This window comes from Bombina bombina, chromosome 2 (assembly GCF_027579735.1).
Source record: "Bombina bombina isolate aBomBom1 chromosome 2, aBomBom1.pri, whole genome shotgun sequence".
NCBI lineage: Eukaryota > Metazoa > Chordata > Amphibia > Anura > Bombinatoridae > Bombina > Bombina bombina.
In genome coordinates this window covers 120009565-120026548 of record NC_069500.1, presented here as the reverse complement: position 1 = coordinate 120026548, position 16984 = coordinate 120009565, and the positions used below count along the sequence as shown (strand labels likewise).

The 16984-nt window shown below is 37.6% G+C and overlaps 1 pseudogene; it reads left to right on the top strand.

Annotated features, from left to right (window-relative positions):
* Positions 1–15639: 15639 nt before the first annotated feature.
* Positions 15640–15758, top strand: LOC128651108 (uncharacterized; annotated as a pseudogene).
* Positions 15759–16984: the final 1226 nt, after the last annotated feature.

Genomic DNA, 16984 nt, shown 5'->3' with positions numbered 1-16984 from the left:
TTCTTGGTCAAAGAGGTTTCTCTGACTCTGTGATTAATACTATGTTACAGGCTCGTAAATCTGTATCTCGAGAGATATATTATAGAGTCTGGAAGACTTATATTTCTTGGTGTGTTTCTCATCATTTTTCCTGGCATTCTTTTAGAATACCGAGAATTTTACAGTTTCTTCAGGATGGTTTAGATAAGGGTTTGTCCGCAAGTTCTTTGAAAGGACAAATCTCTGCTCTTTCTGTTCTTTTTCACAGAAAAATTGCTATTCTTCCTGATATTCATTGTTTTGTACAAGCTTTGGTTCGTATAAAACCTGTCATTAAGTCAATTTCTCCTCCTTGGAGTTTGAATTTGGTTCTGGGAGCTCTTCAAGCTCCTCCGTTTGAACCTATGCATTCATTGGACATTAAATTACTTTCTTGGAAAGTTTTGTTCCTTTTGGCCATCTCTTCTGCCAGAAGAGTTTCTGAATTATCTGCTCTTTCTTGTGAGTCTCCTTTTCTGATTTTTCATCAGGATAAGGCGGTGTTGCGAACTTCTTTTGAATTTTTACCTAAAGTTGTGAATTCCAACAACATTAGTAGAGAAATTGTGGTTCCTTCATTATGTCCTAATCCTAAGAATTCTAAGGAGAAATCGTTGCATTCTTTGGATGTTGTTAGAGCTTTGAAATATTATGTTGAAGCTACGAAATCTTTTCGTAAGACTTCTAGTCTATTTGTTATCTTTTCCGGTTCTAGAAAAGGCCAGAAAGCTTCTGCCATTTCTTTGGCATCTTGGTTGAAATCTTTAATTCATCTTGCCTATGTTGAGTCGGGTAAAACTCCGCCTCAGAGAATTACAGCTCATTCTACTAGGTCAGTTTCTACTTCCTGGGCGTTTAGGAATGAAGCTTCGGTTGACCAGATCTGCAAAGCAGCAACTTGGTCCTCTTTGCATACTTTTACTAAAATTCTACCATTTTGATGTATTTTCTTCTTCTGAAGCAGTTTTTGGTAGAAAAGTACTTCAGGCAGCGGTTTCAGTTTGAATCTTCTGCTTATGTTTTTCGTTAAACTTTATTTTGGGTGTGGATTATTTTCAGCAGGAATTGGCTGTCTTTATTTTATCCCTCCCTCTCTAGTGACTCTTGTGTGGAAAGATCCACATCTTGGGTAGTCATTATCCCATACGTCACTAGCTCATGGACTCTTGCTAATTACATGAAAGAAAACATAATTTATGTAAGAACTTACCTGATAAATTCATTTCTTTCATATTAGCAAGAGTCCATGAGGCCCGCCCTTTTTTGTGGTGGTTATGATTTTGTATAAAGCACAATTATTCCAATTCCTTATTTTTTATGCTTTCGCACTTTTTTCTTATCACCCCACTTCTTGGCTATTCGTTAAACTGATTTGTGGGTGTGGTGAGGGGTGTATTTATAGGCATTTTGAGGTTTGGGAAACTTTGCCCCTCCTGGTAGGAATGTATATCCCATACGTCACTAGCTCATGGACTCTTGCTAATATGAAAGAAATGAATTTATCAGGTAAGTTCTTACATAAATTATGTTTTTTATGATTTCTTCTATGATAAGCACTTCTAAGTATTCTGAAGCCCAATTCCTCTCAGGGTACAGTGTTTGTCAGAGGGATGTGAAGAGAGTATCGACTATTGATTTTATGGTTTCCCTCGCGGGAAATCTTTTTAAGGGTTCTCTGTTATCGGTCGTAGGAATTCATCTCCTACCTCCCTTTTCAGATCGACGATATACTCCTATATACCATTACCTCTGCTGATAGTTTTCAGTACTGGTTTGGCTATCTGCTATATGTGGATGGGTGTCTTTCGGTAAGTATGTATCATTATTTAAGATACTCTCTGCTATGTTTTGGTGCTTTATGTATTAATATAATGTTTTAATATGTATTTTACTTATATTTGCCATGAGTCAGGTCTATGTGTATTTCCCTTTGCAGTCCGGCAGTTTCATTATGGGAATTATGTTTTAGGAAGTTTGTCTTACCTGGGGTATAGTCTTTTTTTTCCAATTTGACTTCTTTGAGAACTTGTGGGGAAATTAGGCCTGCGAGGGCGCAAAATGCTGTTTTCTATTGCGTCATTCTTGGCGTGAATGTGCTTCTTTAGTGACGCAAGTTCGTAATTTCCTGCGTCTTAGTTGATGCTAGGTTGTTTGGCGCAAATTTACGTTTGTTATGATGCAAGTTGGTCATTTCCGGATGTTTCTTGGCGTTAAAAAAAATTTCAACTTCCTTTTGCATCGTGCGTCATATTTGGCGCCAAAAAAATAGTTTTTTTTACCCCACTTCCTATATGCTCCTTACCTTCTTTATGCTCAAAGGACTAGGCTATTTGCTTTTTTGTTCATTTTAGCATTTGCATTTTTTCCCATTCCTGAAACTGCTATTTATGTGGAAATAAGATATTTCTGTTTAAATGATATTTTTTCTTTTACATTTTACAAGATGTCTCAATCTGATCCTGTCTCAGAAGTTGCTGTAGGAATCATGCTGCATAAACACAGTTCTACCAAATCTAAGTGTATCAGTTGTAAGCTTGTGGAGATTATATCTCCAGCTGTAGTATGTAACAATTGTCATGATAAGCTTTTGCATGCAGAAAAGGTTTCTATTAGTGCTAGTACAGTATCCGTTGGTTCCTTCAATATCTAAAGTACATGATAATCCCTGTTGATATGAAAAATTATATTGCTGATGCGATACAGAAGGCTATGGCTGCTATACCGCCTTCAAATAAACGTAAAAGATCTTTTAAAACTTCTCATGATACTGATGAAATTTGTAATTACTGACAACATACTGCTATATCCACCTATGATGAGGATCTCTCTGATTTGGAAGATCCTACTTCAGACATTAACACTGATAAATCAACTTATCTTTTTAAGATTGAGTATATTCATTCTTGGTTAAAAGAAGTGTTGATAACTTTGGATATTGAGGAGTCTGGACCTCTTGATAATAAATCCAGTAAACGTTTAAATTCTGTCTATAAATCTCCTGTAATTACTCCTGTTTTTCCTGTTCCTGATGCTATTTCTGATGTGATTGCTAAGCACATAGGGAAAAAGACTGATTTACATAGCATTGTTCATTTGCTTCAACATGCTAATAATTTTATCTGTGATGCTATTTTTTATATCATCAAGATTGATGTTAAATCTTTGTATTTGGCTATTTTAGCTAGAAGAGCTTTATGGCTCAAATCATGGAATGCTGTCATGGTATCTAAATCTAGTTTACTATCTCTATCATTCCAGGGTAATAATTTGTTTGTTTCCCAGTTGGATTCTATTATTTCCACTATTACTGGGGGGAAAGGAGTTTTTTGCTCCAAGATAAAAAGTCTAAGGGTAAATCTAAAGCTTCTAATCGGTTTCGTTCCTTTCGTCAGAATAGAGAACAGAAAACTACTCCTTCCCTTAAGGACTCTGGCTCCAATTGGAAGCCATCTTCAAGTTGGAATAAATCCAAGCCTTATAAGAAACCAAAGCCAGCCCCCAAGTGTGCATGAAGGTGCGGCCCTCAATCCAGTTCTGCTGGTGGTGGGGGGGGGGGGGGGGGCAGATTGAAATTATTTCAAGACATTTGGGCAGGTTCCGTTCAGAATCATTGGATTCAGAATATTGTGTCCCAGAGGTATCGAATAGGTTTCAGAATAAGACCTCCTGTGAGAAGATTTTTTTTCTCACATTCCATCAAATCTAGTGAAAGCTCAGGCCTTTCTGAAGTGTGTTTTAAATCTAGAGCTTTCAGGGGTAATTGTAACAGTTCCACTTCTGGAACAATGTCTGGGTTTTTATTCAAATCTATTCATTGTCCCGAAGAAGGAAAATTCTTTCAGACCAGTTCTGGATCTCAAGTTTTTGAATCAATTTGTAAGGGTCCCAACTTTCAAGATGGTGACTATAAGGATTATTCAGCCTTTTGTTCAGCAAGGTCATTATATGTCCTCAATAGACTTACAGGATGCATATCTTCACATTCCGATTCATCCAGACCACTATCGGTTTCTGAAATTCTCTTTTCTAGACAAGCATTACCAATTTGTTGCTCTTCCATTTGGCCTAGCAACAGCTCCAAGAATCTTTTCGAAGGTTCTCAGTGCCCTTCTATCTGTAAACAGGGAGCAGGGTATTGCGGTGTTTCCTTATTTGGACGATATCTTGGTACTGGCTCAATCTTTTCATTCAGCAGAATCTCACACAAATCAACTTGTGGTGTTTCTTCAAAAACATGGTTCGAGGATGAATTTACCAAAGAGTTTCTTGATTCCTCAGACAAGGGTCACCTTTTTAGGTTTCCAGATAGATTCAGTGTCCATGATTTGCAAAGCAGCAACTTGGTCTGCTTTGCATACATTTACTAAGTTTTACCATTTTGATGTATTTGCTTCTTCTGAAGCAATCTTTGATAGAAAAGTTTATTTAGGCAGCTGTTTCAGTTTGATTCTTCTGCTTATGATTTAATTTTTTTTTCTTGTAATTTATGTGAAATTTATGAGACTTATTTTTTTGTGGATTTAATTTTTGCAGCGGAAATAGCTGTGTGGTACATTGTTGTCACATGTACCACACAGCCAGTACTTGCCAGATATTCCTGCAGCTCCTTTAATGTTGATGTAGGCCTCTTGGTAGGCTCCCAGACCAGTTTTCTTCTCGTCTTTTCATCCATTTTGGAGGGGCGTCGAGTTCTTGGTAAAGTCACTGTTGTGCCATATTTTGTCCACTTGATGATGACTGTCTTCACTGTGTTCCATGGTATATCTAATGCCTTGGAAATTCTTTTGTACCCTTCTCCTGACTGATACCTTTTAACAATGAGATCCCTCTGATGCTTTGGAAGCTCTCTGTGGACCATGGCTTTTGCTGTGGGATGCGACTAAGAAAAATTCAGGAAAGACCAACTAGAGCAGCTGAACTTTATTTGGGGTTAATCAGAGGCACTTTAAATGATGGCAGGTGTATGCTGACTCCTATTTAACATGATTTTGAATGTGATTGCTTAATTCTGAACACATCTACATCCCCAGTTATAAGAGGGTGTGCACACTTATGCAACCACATTATTTTAGTTTTTTTTTTTTTCTTCTCTCCACCTAAAAGATTTGAGTTTGTTTTTCAATTGAGTTGTACAGTTTATAGGTCACATTAAAGGTGGAAAAAGTTCTGAAATGATTTATCTTTGTCTCATTTTTTTACATCACAGAAACCTGACATTTTAACAGGGGTGTGTAGACTTTTTATATTATATATATATATATATATATATATATATATATATATATATATATATATATATATATACAGTATATATATATTTTTATTTGAAATTTATATTTGTACATTACAAAGCATATTATTTAAACATAGACCCCTAATCTGCCATAACCTAAGACTAACTGCCGAAGCTAAGGGCCTACACATACATATTCAATATTTAAATTATGCATAGTTATGTATCATGTTAAAATATTTGCATATAAATTAAAATGTAATTGTTGCTTGTTGTGTTTTATTATTTCTAATTAAAGACAGTATAATTAATATTATAGATCTACATAATTGCATGCCTGTTATGTAAATATATAATATTATGATACTGACTACTATAACATAAATATGAATTAACATATATATCTATTTAATCACTAATAAACACAACAAGCTTACATAAACCCATTTTAATTTATATGTAATACTTAAACCATTATGCAATATACATGCATAACTGTTTAAATATTGAATATCAATGCAATGCTTGATGCCATATCTACATTTTTCATGCATAATTCGTATTAGTTTACATATTGGATATATAAATTAAAATGTAGATATTCTTGCTTGATGCTTTTATTATTGTAAATAAAAATATATATTTTAAAATAGTTGAATTATAAATATAGTATCATATAACTACATGCCTGTAATGCAATACAACTATTATAGCACTAATGTCTTTTGTAACATGAATATACATTTTAAAATATATTTCTTTCATATAAGTGGTGAGAGTCCACAAGCTGTTACGTATGGGATATACATTCCTACCAGGAGGAGGCAAAGTATCCCAAACCTCAAAAGCCTATAAAAACCGCTTCCACCTCACTAATACCTCGTTAAACTTTGCCTCCATTGGAGGTGGTTGAAGCACAATGATGTGCTTGATTTGTTCAATTAAAGTAGAAAATGCACAGTATAAGGCTAAATTATCCAGTGAGAGCTCTTAACTGTCATGAAAAGTTAGCTTTAATTGAACTAAATGAAAATGAATAATTCTGCAATATTATTGCAGTGTTTCTAACGTAACTGCAACAACATCCAAAGAAAGTAAAGATTTTTCAGTAGCATTTTTTAAATTAGGACACAAGGAGGGAACGTCAATTTCCATATTAATGTTGTATGAGGTAACAACTTTAAGTAAAAATGTAAATTTAGTTCCCAAAACAGCTTTATCTTGATGGAAAATCAGATAAGAGACTCAAGAGAGAGCAGACAATTTAGAAACTCTTTTGTCAGAAGAAATAGCCAAAAGAAACAACACTTTACATATAAGTAGTTTAATGTCCAATTCATGCACAGGCTCCAAAGGAGAGCCTGTAAAACTAGGTTAAGACTATAGAAACAGGCCTAATAACAGGTTTAATCTGAATTAAAGCCTGAACAAAACAAACATCAGGAAGGTTAGCAATCTTCCTATGAAATAATACAGAAAGAGCAGAGACTTGTCATTTCAAAGTACTGGCAGATAAACCTTTTTCTAAAACATTCCACAAAAACTGAAGACATCTAAAAGAATGCCAAGAGTAATCATGGTTGTAACACCATGAGATATACGTTTTCCAAACTTTGTGAACAAACAGTGTTCACTATATAATTCTTTAGCATTATATAGCTAAATCAAGTAACAACAATTCAGAAAATAAAAATTAAAGGGAAAGTCTAGTCAAACTTTCATGAGGGTATGCAATTTTAAACAAATTAAAAATTTTCTTGTATCATTAAATTTGCTTTGTTCTCATGGTATTCTTTGATGAAAGCTAAACCTAGGTAGGCTCATATGCTAATGACTAAGCTCTGGAAACTGCCTCTTATCTCATTGCATTTTGACAGTTTTTCACTGATAGACAGTGCTAGTTCATGTGTGCCATAAAAATAACATTGTGCTCACTCCTGTGGATTGGCTAAAATACAAATAAAGGGGGTCTGTAGATGCTTAGATGGTTATGCAAAACTGGGTGATAAAGGCTAATAAAGGGATTATATATCTTTTTAAAACATAAAAATTCTGTAGTAGTCTGTCCCTTAACTGTAGGAAATTATATTATGGATGTGCATAGAAAAGCTACACTTAAATCAACATTGTATACTTTATTAAAATAAAAATGTATCTCCTAATGTACACTTTCTAAATCCCCAGTAAAAATGGTAATAGCTTAGAGCATTCTTAGAGGGAAATTCTATTTTTAACGGTTTGGTTGCTATGATTTTAAGATATCTTACTGCTGACTCAAACATTTGCTAAAAATGTTTCATTAGAATTTACTATCCCCAAAGTATAATTAAAGTACAAAATGCACAGTATAAAGCTAAATTATCCAGTGAGAGCTCTTAACTGTCATGAAAAGTTAGCTTTAATTGAACTAAATGAAAATTAATAATTCTGCAATATTATTGCAGTGTTTCTAACTTGTAACAAAATGGCATATATTTAAAAAAAAATAAAAAAAAATAGCAGTATAAAAGTTTAATGTAGGAAATTAATATTCATATTCCTTATAATTTTGCTTTAAGCAGTGCTAAATATGGAAATATTCAAATATCGTGTGAATTATAAAGTTGTCTCCAATAAGAAGTGCTGATTAAATATTTCTAAAAAGGGGGCCTTAAATGCACAGTATAGTCAAAGATAAACTTTCTTCAGATATAGCATTCGATTTACCTAACCTTTACTTAATTCTCTTGGTGTCCTTTGTTGAAAAGCACACCCAGGTAGGCTTTGGAGCAGCATTGCACTACTGGGGAGCTAGTTGCTGATTGGTGGCTATGCAAATATGCCTCATAACATTGGCTCGCATGGTTTGTTGAACCAGGTCCTAGTACAGCATTGCCCATCTGCACAAGCATTAGCACAATAAGATAATTTTGTAATATATTAGAGCATTTCCATTTGATAGTTTTAAGTCTCCCCATATTTTCAGCTAAACATTTTGCTTATGTAAATGACATTTCTGCACATCTCAATAGTCATATGTGTAAATTTCCAGGCATAATACACAGGAAAGTGTGAAAATAAAAGGTGTGCGCCCCTTTTTTAATCGGGTACAATTTATTACTTGTTTGACATGAAAATAGTGGTTGAATTGGTTATAAAAGTATTGTTATTGCCCATCTATATGTGATTGATAGTTTATCCATGAGTCTGTTGCTGGTAAACTGCCAAATCTGTTGTATTCCACATTTTAAGAATTTCAAAAAACACTTCATAGCTTGTTTCTGATGCAATATCTGACTGGATTCTTAGTCATAAAACTCTAAACAATGCCTATTATGCATATTAAAGAAACAAAATAAGCTATTTATTTTAATTTAAAGGTACATACCACTTATGCTGCATAACTTTCAAGTGATTAAGCATAATATAACTATAAAAAGCTGAGCATCTCTATGTAAAAAAGGAAGATATTTTACCTCAAAATTTATTCAGCTCACCAGAGTAAGTGCTCTGTGAATAGTTATACTTCAGATACTGTCTAGCTGCAAGTTGAACAAAAATGGCTAAGCATTATTGAGGTCATGCATTGCTTTGCTGTGATCTCATGAGATTTTATAGTAAACTTCCTTAAACTGAATAGGAAAATAACATGACTGTGCGTGCAAATGCCAGATGCACACGCCCTTGGAAGTCCTGCGACTAGCATTCTGATTGGCTGCTTAGTCTATTTACAGACATGGTCTTCAGTATACTCTTATTCTTATTTCATGGCTTACTACTGCTTTCCTAGAAGTTGCGTGTATATTGGTAAATATTGTTTTAAAACATTTGGCATACTATAAGCCTTCTTGGCCATTTATATATACAGTATATATTTCTCCAACATAGGTGTGTCCGGTCCACGGCGTCATCCTTACTTGTGGGATATTCTCTTCCCCAACAGGAAATGGCAAAGAGCCCAGCAAAGCTGGTCACATGATCCCTCCTAGGCTCCGCCTACCCCAGTCATTCTCTTTGCCGTTGTACAGGCAACATCTCCACGGAGATGGCTTAGAGTTTTTTAGTGTTTAACTGTAGTTTTTATTATTCAATCAAGAGTTTGTTATTTTGAAATAGTGCTGGTATGTACTATTTACTCAGAAACAGAAAAGAGATGAAGATTTCTGTTTGTATGAGGAAAATGATTTTAGCAACCGTCACTAAAATCCATGGCTGTTCCACACAGGACTGTTGAGAGCAATTAACTTCAGTTGGGGGAACAGTGAGCAGTCTCTTGCTGCTTGAGGTATGACACATTCTAACAAGACGATGTAATGCTGGAAGCTGTCATTTTCCCTATGGGATCCGGTAAGCCATGTTTATTAAGATCGTAAATAAGGGCTTCACAAGGGCTTATTAAGACACTAGACTTTTTCTGGGCTAAATCGATTCATTATTAACACATATTTAGCCTTGAGGAATCATTTATTCTGGGTATTTTGATATAATAATATCGGCAGGCACTGTTTTAGACACCTTATTCTTTAGGGGCTTTCCCAAATCATAGGCAGAGCCTCATTTTCGCGCCGGTGTTGCGCACTTGTTTTTGAGAGGCATGACATGCAGTCGCATGTGAGAGGAGCTCTGATACTTAGAAAAGACTTTCTGAAGGCGTCATTTGGTATCGTATTCCCCTTTGGGCTTGGTTGGGTCTCAGCAAAGCAGATACCAGGGACTGTAAAGGGGTTAAAGTTAAAAACGGCTCCGGTTCCGTTATTTTAAGGGTTAAAGACACTGTGGTGAAAATTTGGTGAATTTTGAACAATTCCTTCATGTTTTTTCGCAATTGCAGTAATAAAGTGTGTTCAGTTTAAAATTTAAAGTGACAGTAACGGTTTTATTTTAAAACGTTTTTTGTACTTTGTTATCAAGTTTATGCCTGTTTAACATGTCTGAACTACCAGATAGACTGTGTTCTGAATGTGGGGAAGCCAGAATTCCCATTCATTTAAATAAATGTGATTTATGTGACAATGACAATGATGCCCAAGATGATTCCTCAAGTGAGGGGAGTAAGCATGGTACTGCATCATTCCCTCCTTCGTCTACACGAGTCTTGCCCACTCAGGAGGCCCCTAGTACATCTAGCGCGCCAATACTCCTTACTATGCAACAATTAACGGCTGTAATGGATAATTCTGTCAAAAACATTTTAGCCAAAATGAACACTTATCAGCGTAAGCGCGACTGCTCTGTTTTAGATACTGAAGAGCATGACGACGCTGATAATAATGGTTCTGAAGGGCCCCTAACCCAGTCTGATGGGGCCAGGGAGGTTTTGTCTGAGGGAGAAATTACTGATTCAGGGAACATTTCTCAACAAGCTGAACCTGATGTGATTACGTTTAAATTTAAGTTGGAACATCTCCGCATTCTGCTTAAGGAGGTATTATCCACTCTGGATGATTGTGACAAGTTGGTCATCCCAGAGAAACTATGTAAAATGGACAAGTTCCTAGAGGTCCCGGGGCTCCCAGAAGCTTTTCCTATACCCAAGCGGGTGGCGGACTTTTGCTTCTTCTGAGGCTATTTTTGGGAGAAAGGTTTTGCAAGCCGTGGTGCCTTCCATTTAGGTGACCTGATTTGCTCCCTCCCTTCATCCGTGTCCTAAAGCTTTGGTATTGGTTCCCACAAGTAAGGATGACGCCGTGGACCGGACACACCTATGTTGGAGAAAACAGAATTTATGTTTACCTGATAAATTACTTTCTCCAACGGTGTGTCCGGTCCACGGCCCGCCCTGGTTTTTTTAATCAGGTCTGATAATTTATTTTCTTTAACTACAGTCACCACGGTACCATATGGTTTCTCCTATGCAAATATTCCTCCTTAACGTCGGTCGAATGACTGGGGTAGGCGGAGCCTAGGAGGGATCATGTGACCAGCTTTGCTGGGCTCTTTGCCATTTCCTGTTGGGGAAGAGAATATCCCACAAGTAAGGATGACGCCGTGGACCGGACACACCGTTGGAGAAAGTAATTTATCAGGTAAACATAAATTCTGTTTTTTATTATATATATATATCCTTGGGACATAATTATTATTTTATTATGTTATTCCCCTTTAAGTTTTTAGCGCGTGTCTGGTTTTGGGCGCTCACAGAGCGTTCTTTTTTTTCCTGTGCGCATCCTTCGGGTCGGTGCGCATCATAGCACACGTAAGCCCTTGGGTTTGTGTGCACTTCAGGTTTTGCCGCACTACTTTAATTTTTAACACATCGGTTTTTGCACGGGTTCCCTAATTCCTTGGTGCGCTAACTAGCCATCGGCTGTTTTCTGCTCGTATCCTGGTTTTGGATTAGCGTGCTTTAGCCTAGTAAGTTTTTAAAGAGCTTGTGCTTTTTGGTATGCTCAATCTGTCTGCAACAAACGTACAACTGTTCACAGCCTGTTTTTTCCCAAGGCTTTAAACCTTTTAGTAATTACTGAAACTTCTGACACTGCTTCCATTTCTGCTCTCAAGCAAGCTTTCTTGGAGGAGGCAACTTTTTTTGTGGGGGGTGGGGGAGTTAACTCTTTATACTTTTTTCTATGTTGTAGATTTTTGCAATAATGGAGGCTTCTGATTCTGGGCCTCCAGAACACTTTCCTACCAGTGTTAATGGTGTTTATTGTAAAAAAAAAAAAAAGCTGAGGTCTTACCTCCATCTCATTTAGGTGACATGCTGAAATGTTGTAATGGATTCAGACCAGTTTAATATTGCACTTGCTTTTAATAATAAATATAATAATAATAATAATTTGCGATTTATATAGCGCTTTTCTCCCTGTGAGACTCAAAGCACTTTACAAATATACCAACAGAAGACATAAAAGTTAGGAGTTTCTGAAGGTTAGATAAGCGGACTGAATGCCTAATGGAACAGGTGGGTCTTTAGCTTTTTTTTTAAAGTCTGTAAGGACGGTGCCTCTGATTGCGCATGGTAAAGAGTTCCTGAAAGTAGGGGCAGCATGGCCGAATGCTCCGAAGCCTGAGTTTGTCCTTATTCTTGGCACTTAGAGGAGGGATGTGTTGGCTGACCTAAGTGAGCGGGATAGGATGTAGGGTGTCAAAAGCTTTTTCAGGTACTGTGGGCCTTGGTTGTTTAAGGCTTTGAAGGTCGGCAAAATATGTTCGCCATTTAATTGGAAGCCAATGCAGGGAGTGGAGAACAGGTGTTATGTGGCAGGAAGGAGTTTGATTGGTCAGTAGTCTGGCTGCTGCGTTTTGTACCGTCTGAAGGCGATGTTCTTTTTTTGGGAGGCAGTAATCTAGCCTAGAGGATACAAATGTATGGATTATTGTTGGCATATCATCCGGTGGAATTAAGTGTTGTATCCTGGCTATGTTTTTCAGATGAAAGTAGGCATATTTCTTTCTTAAGATATGGTGAGTCCATGGAATCATCAATTACTAGTGGGAATATCACTTCTGGCCAGCAGGAGGAGGCAAAGAGCACTACAGCCAAGCTGCTATATATGTCACTTCCCTTACCCATAACCCCCAGTCATTCTCTTTGCCTGCAGTGCAAGGAGGAGGTGAAGTTTTGGTGTCTGATCTACAATCAAGATTTTTTTATTTTAAAGCAGAGTAGGTTTACTCTGATCCTTCTAAAGGGTCTAGCCTTAGCCCATGTCAGTCTCCTCAGTATGGCAATGGTGACTTTTAAGCAATTGGGAACTTGTGGGGTACAATCCTCACTGCGTTTTGCTGCCCTATATAGATTTTAGAAGTTTATTCAGTCTTTCTGTATTTCCACAGGTCCATGTGAGGGATGGCATCCTCTCAAACCAAGTGAGCTGTCCTGCTACCAGACAGATAAATATTGAGGTAAATGCCAGTTTTATTTTTCTATGTAGCAGGGAAAAATTTGGCACTTATTCAGCTGAAACGCTGCAGGGGGACGTTTTTTATTATTCCTGTCAGTGTGCAGGTTTTTATGGCAGTTTTTGCAGTCACTGTTAGTGGAGGAGTTATTTATTTTATTGATGGTTCAGTGAGGATCCATTTTTAGTAACGGATTATGTACTTTTTTGGGGGGTTTTATTGTTTGTTTTTAAGCCTGTTTTTCAAGAAAGTTTTTTAAAAATAAAAATTAAAAAATTGCTTTTTTTGTCAGCTGTTGGACCACCCCTTTTAGGGAGGTTCTGATTCTGTGATGTCAGTTTTTTTGCGCTTTTTTTTACTTTCTGTAAGAGTGAGGTGCCCATATTTCAGATGGCTCTGCTTTTTAGAAGGCTTCTTTTTTGCTTCTCTGGAAATCCGGATTGTTAACGGAATCGTTTTTTTCCTCAGTTTGCTGCGGGTTGCAGGACAGGTAGGGATCCTCAGTAATTCTGATGAGGTGTAGTGTGTTGCCTGGGGTATGTTTTCTTGATTTTGTAAATTCAAAGGGAACATTTATTTAAGAACGTTTTTTTGGTTCTGTATTATATCCTTTGTCAAAAGATTAAGAAAAAAAGAAAGTTTTTTTTTTATTTGCTTCTTTTTGTTTTATGGATCAAGAGGCTGTGCAGGATGTTACCTGTAGCTTATGTTTTGATGCCCAGGTGGAACCCCCAGTACATTTTTGTTCTTCATGTATTGAAAGTACTTTAGCTTATAGAAATAGACTTTTTGACCCTGAGCCATCATTAGCTATGGCAGATGCTGTTCAGGATCCTCCTGTTTCAGATGTGCTTCAGCTTTCTCCTCAAGCTTCCCAATCCTATTCATCTGCACATGCAGTGCCCTGCGTTTCCTCTCATGCTCCGTCTGGAGTTATTTTGCAAGATATTACTGCCAGGTATATTCTGCAGTATCTGAGGCGCTGACTGCTTTTCCCATGCTGCAGGGAAAACGCAAAAGGAAATTTAAAGAAACAGTAAGTAAGGTTTCTGATCCTGAAGTGGCTAATTAAAGTATTTCATCTCAGAAGTCTGAGGATGAAGATTCTTCTGGTGAATCTGAGGTTGAAATTTTGGATTTAGGCAGTATAATTCCTTCTTCTGATGCTGAAGTTGTGTGGAAGGCTTGCTCAACTAAGAATTGGTTTAGACATTTATTTTTACTGTGCCCTGTGGTTCCTCTCAATCTCCTGGAGGAGTGTATTTGCTTACAGAAGTTGCAAGCTCAGGTATCTTCTGCGGTATCTGTGGCTTGGTCTGTTTTCCTTTACTTCAGGGAAAAGGCAAGAGGACATTTTAATTCTCAGATAAGAGGGTTTGTGCTCCACATGCTACTACGCAGGTTTGTCTTCTTCCAAGTTAGTGAGGAGGATTTGCCGGTAGTTTCTGAGGCTGAAATCTCAGATCTGGACAGTATAATTCCTTCATCTGTTACTGAAGTGGTATCCTTTAGTTGTTTGTTTCAAAGCCTCTTATTTTGTCAGGAGGTCTTGGCTGACTGGATGACACCGATCCCTATCGTCTTTCCTTTGGAGTTTTGTGAACTTTATCAGTTCTATATTTTTCTTTCCTCTCTGGAAGGGTTCTAGACATGCTGTGAGATGTTCACAGGATTTTTATAGAGAATCTGGGGATATTTCTCCCTGTCACACGTCCTTTTTAGGATTTCCTGTCGCTATCTCTCTTGAAATGCACAGTGTCTTTAGTAGAAGGGAACTTTCTACTTTTAATCAGAGAACTTAGATCTCTGCGGAGATAATCTAGTTTTCTTTCTGACATAGGTAAGAAGCTGGAGGTTTAATTGTTCATTTAGAGCAGTGTCTTATCTTCTTAGACTTGCTGTACTAGCGGCCGGGCAATGTGGCTGAAATTTATGGTCAGCTGAGAAGCCTACCTGTTTAGTGGTATAGCCTAGACTTTATAGTTCTGCAGTTGCAGATTAAATTCTTTCTGTTTCCTCCAAATACACGCTTCTCGTGTCTCCTTTTAAGGATGAGACTTTGTTTGGGTCATGCCTTTTCAAGTCCAATCTAAGTTTACCTCCCAGGGGCAGATTTCTCTTTCTAGAGTATCTGCAATCCAAGTGAATGAGAGGCATTCCTTGAACTGGATTCAGGGTCTTCATCTCTGGGAGTGACAGTTGCAGTCCCAGTTTGGGAACGGAATATAGGTGTTTACCTCATATATTTCAGATTCTGTCCTTCAAAGTAGTATCCTTTCTTCTTTGTTTCTAGAAGGCCTGTTCATAACAAACTTAGACCTGAGAGATTTATTGTTTCCTTAATCTGAATCTTCTCTAGTTTTCTTAGTTTGCGCTATCCCAGTAAGACATTTAGGTCTTGGGATATTGCAAGTGTGTTTTTCTGTATAATATATAGTTCAGGTATCATCCTGACTTTGAGCTAACTCTCTTTTAAGAGATCTTGTCCAATCTTCTTTTCCGGGGATGGGAAATTAATCTGGAGAAGAGTTCCCTTGTTCTATCCACAAGGGTAATTTATTTGGGACTACCGCCACAATACCCTGAATGCACCCGATTTTGTTTGATCTCGGAAGTTATGCAGGGTCAGGTCTGGTCAGTACCTGGATGGCAGACCACCTGGGAACACCATGTGCGGTATGCTTAGACCTTTATTTGATTCTTTATCTAGGAGATGTCTTTAAGAGATCAAAAAATCAAGGATTTATTCCTTTTCCCCACTCTGCAGTCTTCTGTCTGGCCAAAAGAAAGTTTAATTGGTAACCATCTTGCAACCAGGAGGTTGGGAGTTTGGATTTAGCTGCATTTGATTTTTCTCCACTTTTCTGTGACCCTGTGTATGGAGGGAATTGGTCTGATGGTATTCCATTCATGACATCCCTTTTGCTATTTTCCATGACATCTAGAACTTTCGGATCTGTCTTAAAGATAGATTTAGTTCAGATGACAAGAGACTTTCTTCCGTAGTATTTTTTCAGGAGTATCTATCTCCGGGCGTGTGTTTCTGGAGATATTCCTGGGTGATGTGAACATGGATGCCAACCTGCTGGGCTGGTAAGCTGTCTGGGTCTTTAAGGATTATGGACTCTGAAGTGTCTGCTCTCCTCTTTAAACATCTTGGAGTTGAGAGCAATTCACAATGCTCTGATGACTTCATCTCAGTCGTCCCTAGCTTGGTTCCAGTCAGAAAATATCACCTCTGGGGTTTATATCAACCATTAGGGAGGAACTTAGGGGTTCCTTAGCCATGTAGGAGGTGACTTGGATTGTTCAGTGGGAGGAAGCTCACATTTGCTGTCGGTCATTCACTTTCCAGGGGTGGACAATTGGGAATCGGACTTCTAAACAGACTGATAATTCATCCTGGGGAGTGAGCATTTCCATCTGGAAGTGTTCTTTAGCTAGACCCTCACATGGGGGGTTTCAGGAGTTGGCTTCTGTGGACATTTCGACAGAACACCAAGTTTCGAAAGTACGGTTTATGGTCATGTGATCCGCAGACCGTCCTGATAGATGTTCTGACGTTTTTTTCTTGGATTTCAGTCTTGCATACCTTTTTCCTCTGCTTGTTCTCTTTCCACAAGTCATTACTCGTATTTTCAGATGAGAGCGGTGGTGATTTTATTAGCCCCTGGGTGGCCTTGCAGGATCTGGTATGCAGACCTAGTGGAAATGTCGTCTCTCCACCTTGGAGACTACCTCTGAGGAAGGACTTCTGATTCTTGGTCTTTTCCTACATCTAAGTCTCTGAAGCTGACTGCTTGAAGATTGGATGCTTAGTTTTGTCTAAGCTGGGGGGGTTTCTATATTTTTTTTTATCCTTTCTCCAGGGTGGTCTGGAGAAGGGTTTGTCAGTCAGTACCCTGAAGG